This window comes from Lathyrus oleraceus, chromosome 1 (assembly GCF_024323335.1).
Source record: "Lathyrus oleraceus cultivar Zhongwan6 chromosome 1, CAAS_Psat_ZW6_1.0, whole genome shotgun sequence".
NCBI classification, from domain to species: domain Eukaryota; kingdom Viridiplantae; phylum Streptophyta; class Magnoliopsida; order Fabales; family Fabaceae; genus Lathyrus; species Lathyrus oleraceus.
Window position 1 is genome coordinate 421,103,143 of NC_066579.1, and position 17,151 is coordinate 421,120,293.

Sequence of the window (17,151 nt, forward strand, 5' to 3'; positions counted from 1 at the left end):
AGATACGTCAATCATCGATCAGTGAGTCTCTGAGTTATCACCTGGGCGATACAGTTCCAGGGAGAGGGTTCCCTAGCTTAGGACTTCCACAAATATAACACTATAAAGGGCAAAGTATATTATGAAAAAGAAGAAGTTTAAATCCAAGAACCGAAAAACAACCGAGTGTTTTAGTTGCAAACCGATTGGGTATTTGAAGAAGGACTATCCAAACAGATAACAAGACTCATCAAAATTTGAAAATATGGGTCAAATTGATGATTAAGGCAGTGAAGCAGATATACTATATGTTTCATCCATCAAGTGCACAAATGAATGGATTCTTGACTCTGGTTGTTCTTACCACATGACGCACCATCGAAAATGGTTCACTACATTTAGGTCAGGTGAATTTGGGTTGTTTATCTGGTTGATGATATAACATGTACTATTACTAGAATGGGACAAATTAATATTTTTGTAGATGATGGTGGCATACCAACATTGAACGATGTGAGATATATTCCAGAATTAAGGAAGAACTTGATTTTCCTATGTATTCTACAAGAAAATTGTTTCTCATACAGGTCTGATGGAGATAGGGAAATTATGATGGGTAGCAATGGTGGCTTGATTTTGACGAGAGCAAGAAGTACTGCAAGTAACATATATGAAATATTGGGGAACAATGTTGTAGGTGATGTGCATTAGTTGAGTTTGATAATGGTGTAATCAAACTCTGGAATATGTGTCTGGGCCATGTTAGTAGGTGTGGGAGGGATGAAACTTCCTAAGAGAAATCTATTAAAGGGTTTTAATAGTTGTGAGATGGATTTGTGCAAGTATTGTGTACTTGGGAAATGTTTTCATGTTCGGTTCAAGACCGGAAAGCACAAAATAACAAGAATTTTAGACTGTGTAGATTATGATGTGTGTAGGACTACCAAAGAGGTTTCCATGGATGGTTCAAGGTATTATGTGAGTTTCACAAATGATTTTTCTTGCAAATTTTGGGTGTATTTATTGAAATAGAAATCTGAAATCTTTACCAAATTCAAGTGTTGGAAGGAAGAGGTAGAGAATAAAATAGACAGAAAAGTCAAGTATTTATGGTCAAATAATGAGGCAAAGTACATTGATTTGAATTTCAAGAGGTTCTGTGAAAAAATGGTATTCAAAGGAATTTATCAGTTCGTAAGACACCCCAACAAAATGGTGTGTTAGTGATAATGAATAGGTATCTAATTGAAATGGCAAGATTTCTCTCATTAAATATTGGACTATCAAAAGGTTTATGGGAAGAGGCAGTTAACACGACATGTTATCTTATCACTAGGTCACCACAAGTTTCATTAGAGGGGAAGGTTGTATATGATGTATGGACTGGTAATCTTATTGATCTTGATAATTTAAATATTTTTGAGTGTCTAACTTATGTGCATATATCCAATAAAGATCGATCTAAACTTGATCAAAAGTTAAAGAAATTTTTCTTCGTCGGTTACACAAAAGGTGCAAAGGGGTTCAAGTTATGAGATTCAATTAAAAAGAATATGATAATCGAAATAGGTGTTGTTTTTGATGAGCAGTTAATGTTGAAGCAGTCAATTGCAACAAATGTGTCAGCAACTGAAGGAGAGACATTCAACATACACGTGATTTAGTTAGATATTAATCTGCCACCAATGAAGAATATGCAGGTATTACTTGGACCAGAAGAGGAATCAAACTATAATATTGAAATTGATTACGAATCTAAGATTTTAGGTGGAGTACATGATTATATTCTTGTGCATGACAAAGAACACATTCAACCAGGCCATATGTAGATTTCCCTACCTATGCATTTCTTACTAGTTTTGGAGACCCTTTTACTTAGGTGTTGTTAAGAAAATACTTGGTATAAAAATTCCCAGACATATAAGTGCTAGAAAATAATGGCTCTATCATAAAAGCTATATTGAAAATTTGCTAGACAAGTTTGACATGAGTATTTCGGAGAATCTGAGTACTCTATTGTCGGAACCCTTTTAGCTCTCATTGGCTTAGTGGCCAAAGACAGGTGCAGAAGATGAGTATAAGTCAAAGGTTCCTTATGTTACTGTTGTTGGTTATATAATATATGCTACAGTATGCACTAGACCGGATTTAGGCAAAGTTATAAGTCAAGTTTGTAAGTTTATGTCCAAATCGGGAAAGTGTCATCGGAAAGCAATCAAATAGATTTTATGGTACTTGAAGGGTACAATGGACCATGGTATCAGGTTTAATAATGAATAAGGTGATCCTTCAATTATAGGATATATTGATTCAAACTATATATGTTGGTGATATGGATGATAGAAGGTCTATAACAACATTACAAGATGACCTATTTGTTGGAAATGATTAGTTCAATCCATAGTGGCCGTGTCGACAACTGAAGTAATGTGCATTCGAGTAGGTGAAGCTACCAAAGAAGCTTTATGGCTTACAAGATTGGTGAGAGATTCGAGTGTTGAGCAAGGCGGAGTTCAATTTTATTGTAATAGTTAGAGTTCCATTTATTTGACAAACAATCAAGTGTATCATACCACGACCAAACATATTGATGTGAGGTTTCACAAGATCAGAGAGTTACTTGCTTCTGGACAAATATTACTTAAAAAGATTCATACTTCAGAGAATACATTTATTATGTTAACCAAGTCATTCAGTTCAAGCATTGCTTGAACTTGTTATATATTTCTCAGTGTTAAACAAGAGGTGTATCTCCCCAGTTACCAGAATGTGATCGTCTTGCAGGAAATCCTCAAAAGGGTTTGATATTCACCAAGATGGAGATTGTTGAGTATGACTCAAATTAAAATAAAGAGAAACACAATATGCAAAAATTCCAAATGGATTTTAAACACAATTATTTATTATGGATAGGTGATAAGGGGGTGCGAGGGCAGTAACCGTCACAATACAATTCAATAATATTATTATAAACTTAAGCATAGTATTATATATAATACTTATAACACTATAACCAAAATTATTAGACTGAAATCATGAAAACTATAATCGCTTAATAATAGTAAAGATATGTTATATTGGTTAAACTGGGTTAATAAAGATCGTTTGCATTCGTACTTTTTATTTTTGTTTTTCTTTAATCTGCAATATTTGTTGTTATTCTAATATTAATTTTCTCTCAAAAGAAATTTAATATGCTTGTATTCTTTCTTTTTTGTAAGATTGAATTTAAACTCAAAAATATTTGATTAGACAAATACAATTCACAAATTACGGTGATTCAATACTTTCAAAAAGAGTTTGATAAAACAATTATTACTCAATTTGTTTATTTAACAAAAAGAGGATTTTTCAAATCATATCAACTATAATTTTTAAATTTACATAAAAACTCTTACTCTCTTGTATTTAAAATTACAAACTCTCTTTATATTTATAATTACTCAATATAAAACTTTGATGAATTTTTACTTTGACATGACAATAATATTTAGACAATTTTTTTAGTGCTTTCAATCTATTTTTAAGAATTTGTTTTTAAAATAATCATTATTTTTTAATTAAATACTAAAATAACCACATTTTTAAATTATTTATTAAAACAATTACTTTGTAAGAGGAGTAGTCAAAACAAATCACGTATGCATGTAAGATTTGGACCAAGGCGCCAATGGTGGCGACGACGGTATTCAACACATGCCACTACAAGTGGTGCATGCATGCATCCATTAGGAGCATGCGCGACTACTCTTTTATTTTTTATTTTTTAAGTTATAATTAAAAAAATTGAAATAAAAAAGGAAATTCAAAATAATTCAAAATAATATCTTATAAAATTCAAATACACAACAATTGACAAGAACATTAATGACCCGACCGATCAAAAGGTCCCCCTATTCCATATCCCTATGCATTAGTCTGCCTTTGAGGTCTCCCACAATTTCCCTGAGGTATTTTGGATCTTTGAGTGTTTCCCTGAGGAAAATATGGTTGGTGCAAGGGTCTTGGGATATTTGATATATTTGCCATCAATTCTCCCCAATAGCCGGGAGGTTGCCGCCAACAGCGTTGCCGTAATTTAGTTTAATGCCCATGTTGTCGTAGTTGGGTCGTTGTGGATAGGTTATGAGTGGACGATATGGTTGGTTGAGTTGGGATATTGAATCATTTTGGAAACGAAGCAATGATTCTTGTGGTGTAATAAAGTCATATTGTGGTTGCGTGCTTTAGCGGTGAGATGTTTGGGTGTTCATTGATGGGGGGCTATAGTGGGATGATGTGGAATCATATGAATCATCGGGGCTATAGTAAGATGTGGTGGGGCATATGGTTCTTGGTGGTACGTGTCATGCTCTTGGTGTTGTGTTTGAGTGTGGTGACATGTATTGGTTGCAAGGTCAGGTGTTTGGTGGTTAGGTGTATATGGTATGGTGACGTTGTGAGGTGGATCATTGGGTTTGGGTGGTTGACATTATTCTTGTGTTTGGTAATGGTGTGAGGTTGGTTGTTGGATGGGGGTTTGTTGTTTAGCGTATGATGATGAAACTTGTTAGCATGGATCAATCAAATGCCTCGGCTCAGAAAGAAACGATGTCGTTGTAACTGACCTAAACCAATTCATATAATGTTGAGTTGGTCTAACACCTTGTATGATTGGTTCATTTAAGATGTGTCGACGTCGATTCTTCCAATGACGACACATCTCTTTAGTGAAGTCACTCCAATCGGAATAATCCCATTGGGAATTGACTCATTATTGATGCCAGCCTCCCAAACACGTCGGAGGGTCTGGAATTTGTTGTTGCATGCCGAACTGCAGTTTCACACGACCACTCTGGTGCATCTCCACAGTAGTAAACCTGATGATTGATGTTTCTGCTGTCCAAATTACAGCATCATCAGGGTTAATCTGATGGTCAAGACCCAGATACGGCCTCCAGATAAACTGTATAAGAAAAATATATGATTAGAAGATTTGTAATGTGGTAATTTTTTAAACTAAATTTAGAGTTGTTTAGTTGTAATATATTGTCTGGTTCAAGGTGGTCTAAAAGATTGCGATATACTATAGTGTGTTTGGGGCACCTATTGTAGTTCATCCCCAGAACTAACCATCTAAATCGAAAAGATTGAAAATATATTAGCTATAGTTAGTTGTAGTATAAATCCTAACAAATTCAAAGATTTAAGATAATCTTACTTTGTTGCGAAGGGGAATGTGAATGGCTTCTAGTTGACCGGACTGAGTGACGACATTCTCGACCAACCTCATGCTTGTAGCAAAAAGACGCAATAACAAAACATACAAGTATTTTTTTTTTGCATTTTTACACAACGAACTATATAGATGAGACAAAACAGTTGAACCCCAACTATATGTGCCTACTTTATTTATGTTTCGTAACAACAGAAAATACATAATATTTACTGTATTACCAGTACTTTAAGGAAATAAAAAATTACCAAATAAAATCATAATATAACATCGAGCTTTACTTATCTTTTCATACTCAGTCAATTCTTTACTTAATGTTATACTTGAATAATATTGTTTAAGATATTTTAAATTTATACCTTGACTCATAGGTTGACCCGAAGTTTATCCCACAATTGTGTCTTCACACAAAGGGGCACCTAATAATTCTTCGTATATAGAGTTATCTTGGTTAACTCTACCATTAACATCCTTACTATCAATACGTAGACCCAACAACATGTAGACATCCTCTAGTGTGACGGTACATTCACAGAATGGAAGGTGAAATGTGTGACTCTCGAGTCTCCATCTTTCTACCAAAAGAAATAATTAGTTTGTAATCAATAGAGTATGAGACTTGTAGAGATTTCTTGTAGGTTGTTCTATAGGGTCGTGCATGCAAGACTCTTTGTAGTCTGACCCATAGACTCATCCATGCAAAGGTATAAGCCATTGCAAATGGTGCCTTAGTTAAAATAGTAGAGCATGTGCCATACCTTATGGAACATACCTTGCTTTTTGGAAATCCATCCTCTTCCCTATTTAACTGCATGCTGATACAACTAAGACGCAACTTACACTCTATTGTCACAACAATACACTAAAGTACATTATATTTTACAAAAATGGCTCCGTCACCATAATACATGATCAATGATCACATCAATGGTGAGATACTTTAATGTGAGTTATCTTGTTTTAATTTCCATGATACAGAAGTTACTCAATTTACAATAAATAGACGATCAAAATTTTCACATTTGAAACAAAGAATCGAGCAGAAGTTGTAGTGTAATCAGGTGGAATAAATCATCTATAAAAGTTATGTGTTTTTTACAGACAACCAAGTTAAGTTTTATCAGGTAAAGACCTGAGACGGTGAAAATGTTCATAATATGTTTTTTAGTCATGAACATTTCGGGTTCAATGATATTGAGTTATATATTTTACAATAATAAAATCAGTTATCTCAGTTCGTTGATTCATCATAAGTGGTTTGTGAAACTGACGATGATTAATAAGTTGAAGTCGATGTTGTTGACAAGGAAGAAGAAGAAGACGAGATATTGGTTGATCAGATGGTGAACGATGACACTGTCGACCACGAGCAAGAACCATTATCATCTAGTCATGTTTATTGTCCACCTCAACACATGACAAGCTTGAACTTGGGTGCAGATGAACCATCGTCAGATATATTTCACAATCCTTATATGTAAACTCAAGGATCATTAAAATAGGGATACATATTTCGCACAAAAGAAGACTGTGTTAGAGCCATTAAAAAGTATCACATGGAATTATCAGCTGATTTTAGGGTCGATCAAACTAATGTGACGAGGTACAAGATCTTTTATCGTAATGAGCACTGTCGGATCCGGTTGTCAGCATCTTACCGGAATATATGTGATTCTTGGGAGATAGGTTTTATGGGTCCAATACACACTTTCATAATCACCAAACCGATGTAGGATCATCGCAAACTCAGCTCTTAGTTAATTTGCGGTGAAATTTTATCTTTCATTAGCGACAATCCGTCGTTGAAGGTTAGTACAATAATCTCGCATATCATTACACAATACCATTATACTCCCTCGTACATGAAGGCATGTATATCTAGGACTAAGGCGATTGAAACAATGTTCGGAAATTGGGAGGAGTCGTACAAAGAACTTCCAAAATACTTGGTGGCACTTAAGCATTATGCTTCAGGGACTGTTGTCATTTTGGAAACCTTGCCGACATATACCCCAGACGGAACTTGTGTTAGTAGAAATAACATATTTCACCGACTCTTTTGGGTGTATGAAACATGCATCAAAGGTTTTTCTTTCTGTAAACCTATTATACAAATTGATGGAATATGGTTGTGCGGAAAATATAAAGGAACGCTACTTAAAGCGATGGCACAAGATAGAAACAACAACATTTTTCCAATCGCCTTCGCTCTAGTTGAAGGGGAGACTTATGGTGGATGAAGTTTTTTCCTAAAAAATCTCTAATTACACGTTGCTCCTCAGCCTAACTTATGTTTGATTTCAGACAAACTTCCATCAATTGAGAGTGCCTATAAAAACCTTGATAACAGTTGGCAGGATCCTCCTTCGACGCATGTATACTTCATTAAACACCTTACTCAAAATTACATGAAGGAGATCAAAGATAAAACACTGCGGAATAAGGTTATGAACGTATGGTATGCATTAACAGAACTTTCCTTCAAACACTACCGCGAAGACATCAGATTGACTAATGCAGATGCAATAAGGTGGATCAACAATATTCCATTGGAGAAGTGGACTAGGGCATACGACAACAGTCAATTATGGAGCCATATGACGATAAATCTCGTTGAATTAATGAACTCCGTCTTCAAAGGCATCCGAAACCTACCAATAACCTCTTTAGTCAGAGTAACCTATTTTAGGCTAAGGAAACTGTTTGGGATCTGAAGTTCCAAATGGAGTTCAGTGTTACAATCGAGGCAATTGTTCAGTGATGCTTCAACGAAATTCATTAAGGAGGAAGCTTCCAAAGATAACACACATGTGGTCACAATGTTTGACCGTACTAAAGGTTAGTTCAGTGTTGTTGAGTCAATGTTTCACAATGAAGGGAGACCGAGGGAATACCATCGAGTAGAACTAGATAGAGGTTGGCGCGACCACAAAAAGTTCCAAATCTTTCGTATGCCTTGCTCCCATGTCATAGCGGCATGTTCAAAGGCTCGACATGACCCTTCCAACTTACTATCCGCCGTTTTCAAAGTCATAAACCTATGCAATGCTTACAACAATAGTTTTTTGGTGGTAGTAAAAGAGGATTATTGACTTGCATATCAAAGGGACATAGTCTGACACAATGAAAAAATGCGAAGAAAGAAAAAGGGACACTCTAGCAGTACGCGTATTCCAACTGAAATGGATATGGCGAACAAAATGGTGAAATTATGTAGTTCATGTCGCCAGCCCGGACATAATCCTACAAACTGTCCCAATGTTGGACCAAGCAAAACAACATAATTTTAAATGTAACCATTTTGCTTTATATTAAAAACAACTTTTATTTCATAAATATCATAACATTTAGTTACAATAATTTAAAAATAACAACTAAACAATAATTTAAACAACAATTACACAACAAAACAAACAAATACAACAATTAAACAACATAACTATGTGATTACAATCATCATGACGATTTCCTGAGAACTGTACATTATCATGTGAACATCTCTGTCAGTTTTAATATTGACCCAGAAACGAACTTCTTCATTTTGGTTGAACGTGGTATCAAGCCTTTCAATTCTTCTGACATTTTCACCCTTTGCAATGTCTCCATCTAACCAACATATCAAGCTCTTGTTAAGATGTCTGAACGTCTCTGTATTCCAGAGTCGGATCTTCATCAGATGTTTTACTGCCGAATAAATTAAATCGGCATTTCTCTTGTGAATATAAGAACACATATATGAAGACATTATGAAGAAAAATGAAAGGAGCTTGAAGGAAAATGAAAAGAGATAGTAAAAAGATATGTGAAAAATAATGGAAGAGAAAACTGTATTTATAGTGTGTAAATAAAGGAGGAGTCACATGCATTGACGCATGCACTAAGCGGATACATGCATGCGCCACATGCAGTAACGACTTGTAGATGCATGCGCCACTAGGGTTGACGCTATTGTGTTACTCCCTCCGTTCCTTTTTAAGTGTCTCTTTTTTTGAAAAAGTTGTGTTCCTTTTTAATTGTCATTTACAAAGTTCAATGTAGTATTAATTACATTTTGTCAAATTTACCCCTAGGTAATCATTATAGAGAGAGAAAAAGAAAAATGAATGTAATAAATAGTTAAGGGTATTATAGGTATAAAAAGAATTGTTGTTGAAAAAGTAACAATAATGATTAATTTTTTTGGTATGAGTAAAATGTCAAAAAATAATCCTTAAAAAGGAACGGAGGAAGTATTTTACAATGCATGTGCCATTTGAAATGACTTATACTCTTAACTGTAATATTTTTTGTTGAAAAGTGGTTAATTTGATAAATAATTTGAAAAGATGATTATTTGATATTTAATTTGAAGATAGTAGTTATTTTAAAATAAATAAATTATTTTTAATATTAACTACTCTTCAAATATGATTGCTTCCAAATTGAAAGAAACGCGTGAACTCATCATAGAAACACATTTTGGTTGAAGAAAAAAAGGTTTTTCTTGCAAGAAAAAAGATTGTGAAACATTATTATAAATTATGACAACCACAGAAGTGCATTCTTTAACAGCAAATCTTGCTAAGTAGGCAAAGAATATTTGATGGAAAATTTCATACATTAAAGCCAAATCCTAAAGGTAATTGTACAATCATATACGCCAATTTTTCATTGGTGTTAATAGGATCTAGCTAGTAGTAATTGATAAAGTGAACGATATATACATTTTGTGTGAATTTTTAGACTTCTCTTTCGAGTTGTCTTGCAGCAAAGCAATAATTGGAACCTTTCCTTTTGGTATTCACTATCAAAAGTCGTCATTGGAACATGGCATGTTCTACTCTAGGAACTTATACTATTTCCTTTTTAAAATATATTCTATGAAATTTTCTTTGGAGGTGAAAATGTTGTACTAGGATTCCTAATGAATGATGTGAAAGCAAAGACCACCGATTTGGATTCCTAATAATTTGTGTTTGAATATAATCATATAAAAGTGAGTTGGGAATTGTTTTTTTAAGTGAATTAATTTTATAAAATTGTTTTTGATTAAAACTAAGTTAAAGTTTAAAATAATTTATATTTGATACATTAATGATAAAGTGACTTGAATAATAAATTTAAATATAACAATTTTGTTTAAAACTCAAACTTCATATCTAAACTTCAAATAAATTTAATCAACTATACTTTAAAAGGAATACATCAAATTCAACTATATATAAAAAAATCAAACACGTCGAATCAATTTTATACCTTTTTAATTGTTTTTACTCTTCAACAATTGATCATTTCAACACATCTTTTCTAGTTTTGTACTTCAATATTATGAAATCTCCTTAAATTTAATTTTAGTATTTTTAATAGATTTTTAAACTTAAATTATCATTAAGCTTTATTTTATTTCATTTACTTATTTTTAGTATAAATTACATTTTAATACTACTTTGTCACTTGGTCATAATTTGAACTACAAGTATTATGTTGATATCAAAGACTAGTTCAAAATACTAATTAATCAAATATTTCATTTTTCGTAGAAGACTTAAAGCTTTACTACTAAAATTATGTTTTTGATTATTTTGTATTTTGGATCCGGTGCTCTTAGAGCCCTAACCATTGTTTTATTTATATTAGTTTTGGCAATAGAACTCTAGGAAAAATATACATAATTAAAAAAAAAATATAGAAACAGAACATAGAGGTTTAGCATTCTCTCGTGGTCGACTAAACTTAATATCAGTTAGTTGTTTCATCAATTTGTTAGGACGCTGAGATTTTTGTACTATTTCTTTAATTGTATCGACTCTATTCTTTTTCTATCTAATTATATTTTTATTTAAATACTTAATTCGAATGTCAATATAATTGATATGATGCAATTTTTGACAAGACATAATTGATAGGTTGTAGTTTTGTGACGTTTGATTGTTCATGTATAAATCACTGTCAACTATGATGTTTTATATACTAATAGGAACTTAGAATTCACATAGGATTGATTGACGCTTGCTTAATCAATTTTATAGTTAAATAGTAATAGAATCAATTAGAAATTGGATATTGATTCATCAAAATTGTTGACTCAGCTGATCAATTCATTTTTACTGATACATATTTTTTAATTGTTATCTAGGAACCAATTCGAATCAATCTCAAAAATCCCTCCTTTAATTTTGTTTCTAAAATTACATTAATTGAATTAAGAGTCTCTACAATGCAACTCGAGTGTCACTACTAAGGTGAGAATAAGCTAGGCTGAGTTAGGCTTTGTCAAGCCTATACTGGACATATGATACATCTTAGTTCTCTCTTTGTGAATCACATCGTTTTCATAGGCTTGAAGTCTCATTTCTTTCAACTCATCCAGTTTCAACAACCTGTTCCTTCCTGCTGCTTTTTCCTCAAAGTTCAAGAATTAAATTGTCTAATAAGCTTTATGTTCCAGTTCGACTAGTAATTGATAAATTTTCCCGTAAACCAATTGATATGGAGATATTCCTAAATGCGTCGTAAAGGCTGACATATATGCCCAAAGAGCATCATCTAGCTTATTAGACCAATCATTTCTCGAAGTAGCAACTGTCTTTTCTATAATTTGTTTCAACTGCCTCTTGGATACTTCAAGTTTCCACAAGTTTGAGGATGGTAGAGTGTAGATACCTTGTGTTTTATATTATATTTTGCAAGAACACCTTCCAAATACTTGTTGCAGAAATGTGTCCCCCGTCACTGATCAAGACTTTAGAGACTCTGAACCTAGCAAACACATTCTTTTTCAAAAAGTTAGAAAAAGTGTGGGCATTATTAGTAGTACAAGCAATCACTTCAACCCGTTTGGTGATAATAATCTACACATACAAGAATGTAAACATGAGAGTTAGATGGTGGAAAATGACCCATGAAGTAAATTCACCAACAATTGAATGGTTCCACTTCTAACATATCATTAAGGGGCATTTCATTCCTTTTTGAGATGTTACATATTTTTGGACATTTGAGTCATTCTTCAACATACATATTACAATATTTAAATAAATGTAGCCATTAAAATCCACTTTGAAGTACTTTGGCTGCAGTTCTTTCCCCACTGTGGGGGCCCCTCCATAGGTTGAGTTATGACAGTGTCACATAATGCTTCTTATCTATTCACCTGCAACACACATACAAATCAAACCATTAACAGTAATGTTAAACAAATAAGGATCATCCCACAAATAGTGATTAACCTCTTAATGAAATTGTTTCTTTTATTGCTAAGTGTAATCGTCTAGGACATTCTTCGTGGCTTTGTAGTTGGCCATATCAACAAACCAATATCTTTCCCTGATTGCCATTAAGTGCTCTTAAGAAATATTATTTTCCTTCTTAGTCACTTCCTTATTTTTCAAACTAGATAGGTGATCAACAAATAGATTTTATACAACTTATTTGTCTTTTATTTCTAAGTCGAACTCTTGCAACAAGAGTATCCATCTGAGTAATCTCAACTTAGAATCTCCTATGTTGAAAAGATATTTCAACGCTGCATGATCTGTGAAAATAATTATTGGACATATGGCTCCACACATAAGAGGGTGGGGTTGGGGAGGGATGGGGGGGGGGGGTTGAATTGTGTATTTTAGAAAATATTGAGTTTGAAAAGACTTTTGGATCATTTTCAAAGTTTAAATTTATTTTAAAATATTTTAGGAATAAGCAGTAGAAATTAAAGGTGCAAAAAGTAAAATGCAGAAATTTAAAGAGTTAAGGGATAGAGAGAAGACACCAAGAATTATACAAGTTCAGTTAAAAAGACTTAGTCATGACTCCAAGATTTAATCTTGAGAGTATCCAATAAATTTAAGATCTTTTAGTAGGTTGAAATATTGAACACCCTTATACCAGGAAAATGAATTTTTTGGCGAACTTTAAACCAAAAGATGAACCACGGAGAGAAACAACGGGCCTTCCTTCCAAACAGTGAATTGGAGCAGTTAGTCTTCTTCCTAAACAACAACTTGAAGTGGTTAGCCTTCAAGCTTTAAACACGGGTAAAACTCGAACCAAACGGGGGTTTGACGGGCTAACCACGAACCTAAGAGATTTTATACTAGGCTTATCTTCAACCTTAGCAAGCTTTTAACTAGGATGAGCTTACGAACCTAACCAAAGTCCTTACCAGGATAACCATGAACCAATTTGAGATTTTATATCGGGCTGATCTCGTACCCATGAAAGCTTTTAATACGGACCGAGCTTTCGAACCGAAACTACGACTTAGTAATTAAGTCTTCAAACCAAAACTTTTAACGAGTTTAACCCAAATAAACAATACCTAGATGAAAAAATTATTCAACCAATGTAAAAAATATTCCTTGGTGAATTTATAATTCTCCCCTTCTAGAATTACACAAATGCCTCACTCGTAAAAGACCTTTCTTGAAAGCACTATGACTAAATTTCTAAGTGAGAGAAGGTGTGAAAATATTTTTAAAGCGAGGGTGATTAGTGAGATATGAGAGCTCACAATTCTGGATGTGAAAATATAATGGAAAAGTCCTCTATTTATAGGCTAAAGGGTGCCACAAAAAAGGAAATTTTTGGGGGCCAAATTTAATGGGTCAATCAATTGGAATCATGCATCAATCAATTTGTATGAATAAAAAAAATTATTTAGAAGGTTTTATAAGGAAAGAAAATATGTATAGCCATTTCCATTCATTAAATCATTGTTCTAAATAATTAGTACACATTTTCGCACTAACCCAATCGATTGGGTATATGTGCCAATCGATTGGCTAGTACGAAAAATTATCCAAAACTTTTATGATAGCTCTCAATTCAACTAGCATGACTTAAAAACATTTTTATAAATATTTCTTCGAGAAAAAATGTTTTAAAACTGATTTTAGTGAGTGTATGATTAGTCGTATAACATTACGATAAATCCCTCTACTTTTACAATATTATTTACTCAGACGAGACAATGTGAGCTTTCACACACTTCAAGACTTGTTAGACACTTCATTCAGATAAACATTTTATTGAGCTTTATTTGATGATGAGACTTGAGTTATATTCCATTTAGGTGTCATCATCAGAGGATATTTGTAGTGATCATTAAACACTATCTAATATGCTTGCATCTTTAACCACTTTATGCTTGACTTTAGTTGTCATCATCCAAAGCATATTTAATTGTCGTCATCAAAAGCATATTCATGTTCAAGACTTATTTGATCACTAACCTACAAGACATGGTTCCACATTCTCCCCATTTTTGATGATGACAACACATCTCTCAAGAAGGTGATAAAAGAAATAAACAGATATTTAGAGTAATCAAACTCCCCCTCAATTATGTAGAGAGTATACTCGACTCCCTCTAAAAGTATACTTCTCCCCCTTTGTCGAAATAAAAAATGCGAGTAAAGGATGCATTACGAAATTTTTTAATATGAAAACATAAGCACATTATAATTTAGGAAAAAAACATCATACTTTATTAACTTAGACATAATTCAGAAATATTGTAAAAGAAAACAGATGACAAAAAACTAGAAAATTTAGAAATTAAAACATATAGGAGAGATCATTATTTTCCATAAGTAGCATCATCAGTTTTGATGATCCTTTTGAGTTCTTTCACTTCTCTGGGTATGCTTTGAAAGATCTCAAAAACTTTATTGATTGATATGTTTTCGGTTTCTTCCAAGTCTTCTTCTTCAACTACTAGCTCATCCCTCAATTCGCCATGTTTGATGTGGATCTTCATCTATCTTAGGGCGACATAGTTGATTATATGGTTGGATGAATCTACAGCTTCGTCTATAGTATCAATGTTGAAGGTTTCTAGGAGTTTGGTGATCATCGCTCCATAAGGGAGTCCCATTGACTGTTTCTTTTTGGAGAGAATCATGCGGTGAAAGATTCCTTCTACCCAATTTGTTGGAACTTCTTTGATTAAAAGCCAGAAGGGCACTACATCTTCTGTAATGACATAATTATTGTTGACATTTCTTGGAAAGAGGATTGTAGTTTGAAGGTAGTAGATGATGAGAACCTTTGGTTTTAAGGGGATTTATTTGAAGGGCAACTTTCTCTTCTTCGTGGGACTGATAACAAGGTAGTTTAAGTTTGTGGAGCGTTTGAAGTTCTTAAAGCCTAAGGGTCCCTAAGAGGTGTAGGGTGTTCCCTCAAAAGGTAGCTCAAATAATTTTCCAAAGTTATCCTTATGGATATCTATTTTCACTCCTATAATTGATGATATTATGGATGTTCCTATAATTTACAAGTTTGAGTAAAATTTTGTTACAAGGTTTGGAAAGGTTCTATCAGGAACCTTTATGAAGAATTCCTTTATAGGGGCTTGACATATTTGTGAGTAAGGTTTGTGAGTTCTCATGAAGCCTAGCTCCATGAACCATGGTTGGATTACTTTCTTCCTAAGAATCATCATTTTCTCTTCTTTCTTTTTATTTATCAAACTAGCGGTGAAGACATCTCTGTTTTGGGCACCTCCAAACTTGTGGCTTGATGAGGCCATGATGATACTTACGGCAAGAGAAAAAACTCACAAGAAATATGCTAGAAGAGATGAATTTTTTAGATTAAAAAAGTGTGAGAGTGGCAAACCTATTTATATTATGGCTCCTGACAATTTGATCGTGTATTTATGGAAAGTAATCAATGGAAATTATGGTGATTGGAAATCAGATCAAAAACATTCCAAAAGAGATGTGTTAATCGATTGGATGATCATATCCTTCAAGATATTAAGCATTTATCATTAATGTTGGGATCTGATTGTCTTGGAGAAAGTAACACCCTAGACCCCAAATACTTATTTTATAAAAATATGCGGATAATTTACTCAAAAATAGGGTGTCACATTTTCTCAGCACAAACATCTTCATCAATTATCATATTATAGCAGTGGGCATAAATAATAATAACTCAACTTTAATTGTCTCGTAAAATTAAAAATAACTTCATTTCAAATCAAAAAATAAATAGTTCAGTAACTCTCAAAACACAAAACAGAAAGGTAACACATCTCAGTGTTACACTATTAGAGCGACACGCAGAAACTAAAATGAAATTCTATTCCTCAGGGGACAAATTCCGAACACCATATCCTAGACAACTAGTTCGACAAGATAAACCAGAATCACCATAAATAACATAATTTCTATTGTACAAGATGATGGAGCAGAAAATCAATAAAGAACGCAAAATGTGATAACCCAGTTTGATGCAATAACACCTACGTCTAGAGGGCTGACTTCCAACCTAAGAAAGGAAATTCACTATTGGTAGTTTAGTACAATTAGTCTTACAAGCAGAAACAAACCATGTGTTGTTCAATGTCTCTTCCTAACATTATCCAATGACTTTCTACTTAGGTCTCTCCCTAAATATGAGAACCTCGGTTACTTTCTCTCAACCAGTAAGCCCTGATGATTGGTGTTTAATTCAATTATCAATGTTGAATATTACAACCCAACTAGACAAACCTTTTATGCCAAGTTACTGAAACATAGAGGTGTACATAAAGCAATAATAAGGACTCTAAACCCCAACACTCTAAATCTTCAATGAATATTGCTTGCTTTCTAATGCAAGTCTTGAGCTCCTTATATAGCAAAAGTGTTGTGGGCGTTTTTCCTTGGATCATAACTTTAATTTTTTCTAGAATCTCTGCACGTTCAGTTGGATATTATTTGTTCCATAAATATCTCCAACAAAAATATATGATTTGGTTTAATTCAAAATCAAATTTAAATCACATTTAATCTTGATTTGATCTTTCACAACTTTCCAACAAATCATATAATCATATAGCTAAATAAAAGCAATAGAAGATTCGTTCCAAAATGCACCAATCTGGCCTATTGAGCAAGGCCCAGATGTCGTGCCCACATTTTGTTACATCGTGTTTAGCATGTGTCCCTTATGCACAAAGAATCACCTTGAAGCAGCTTAGCAAACATGAA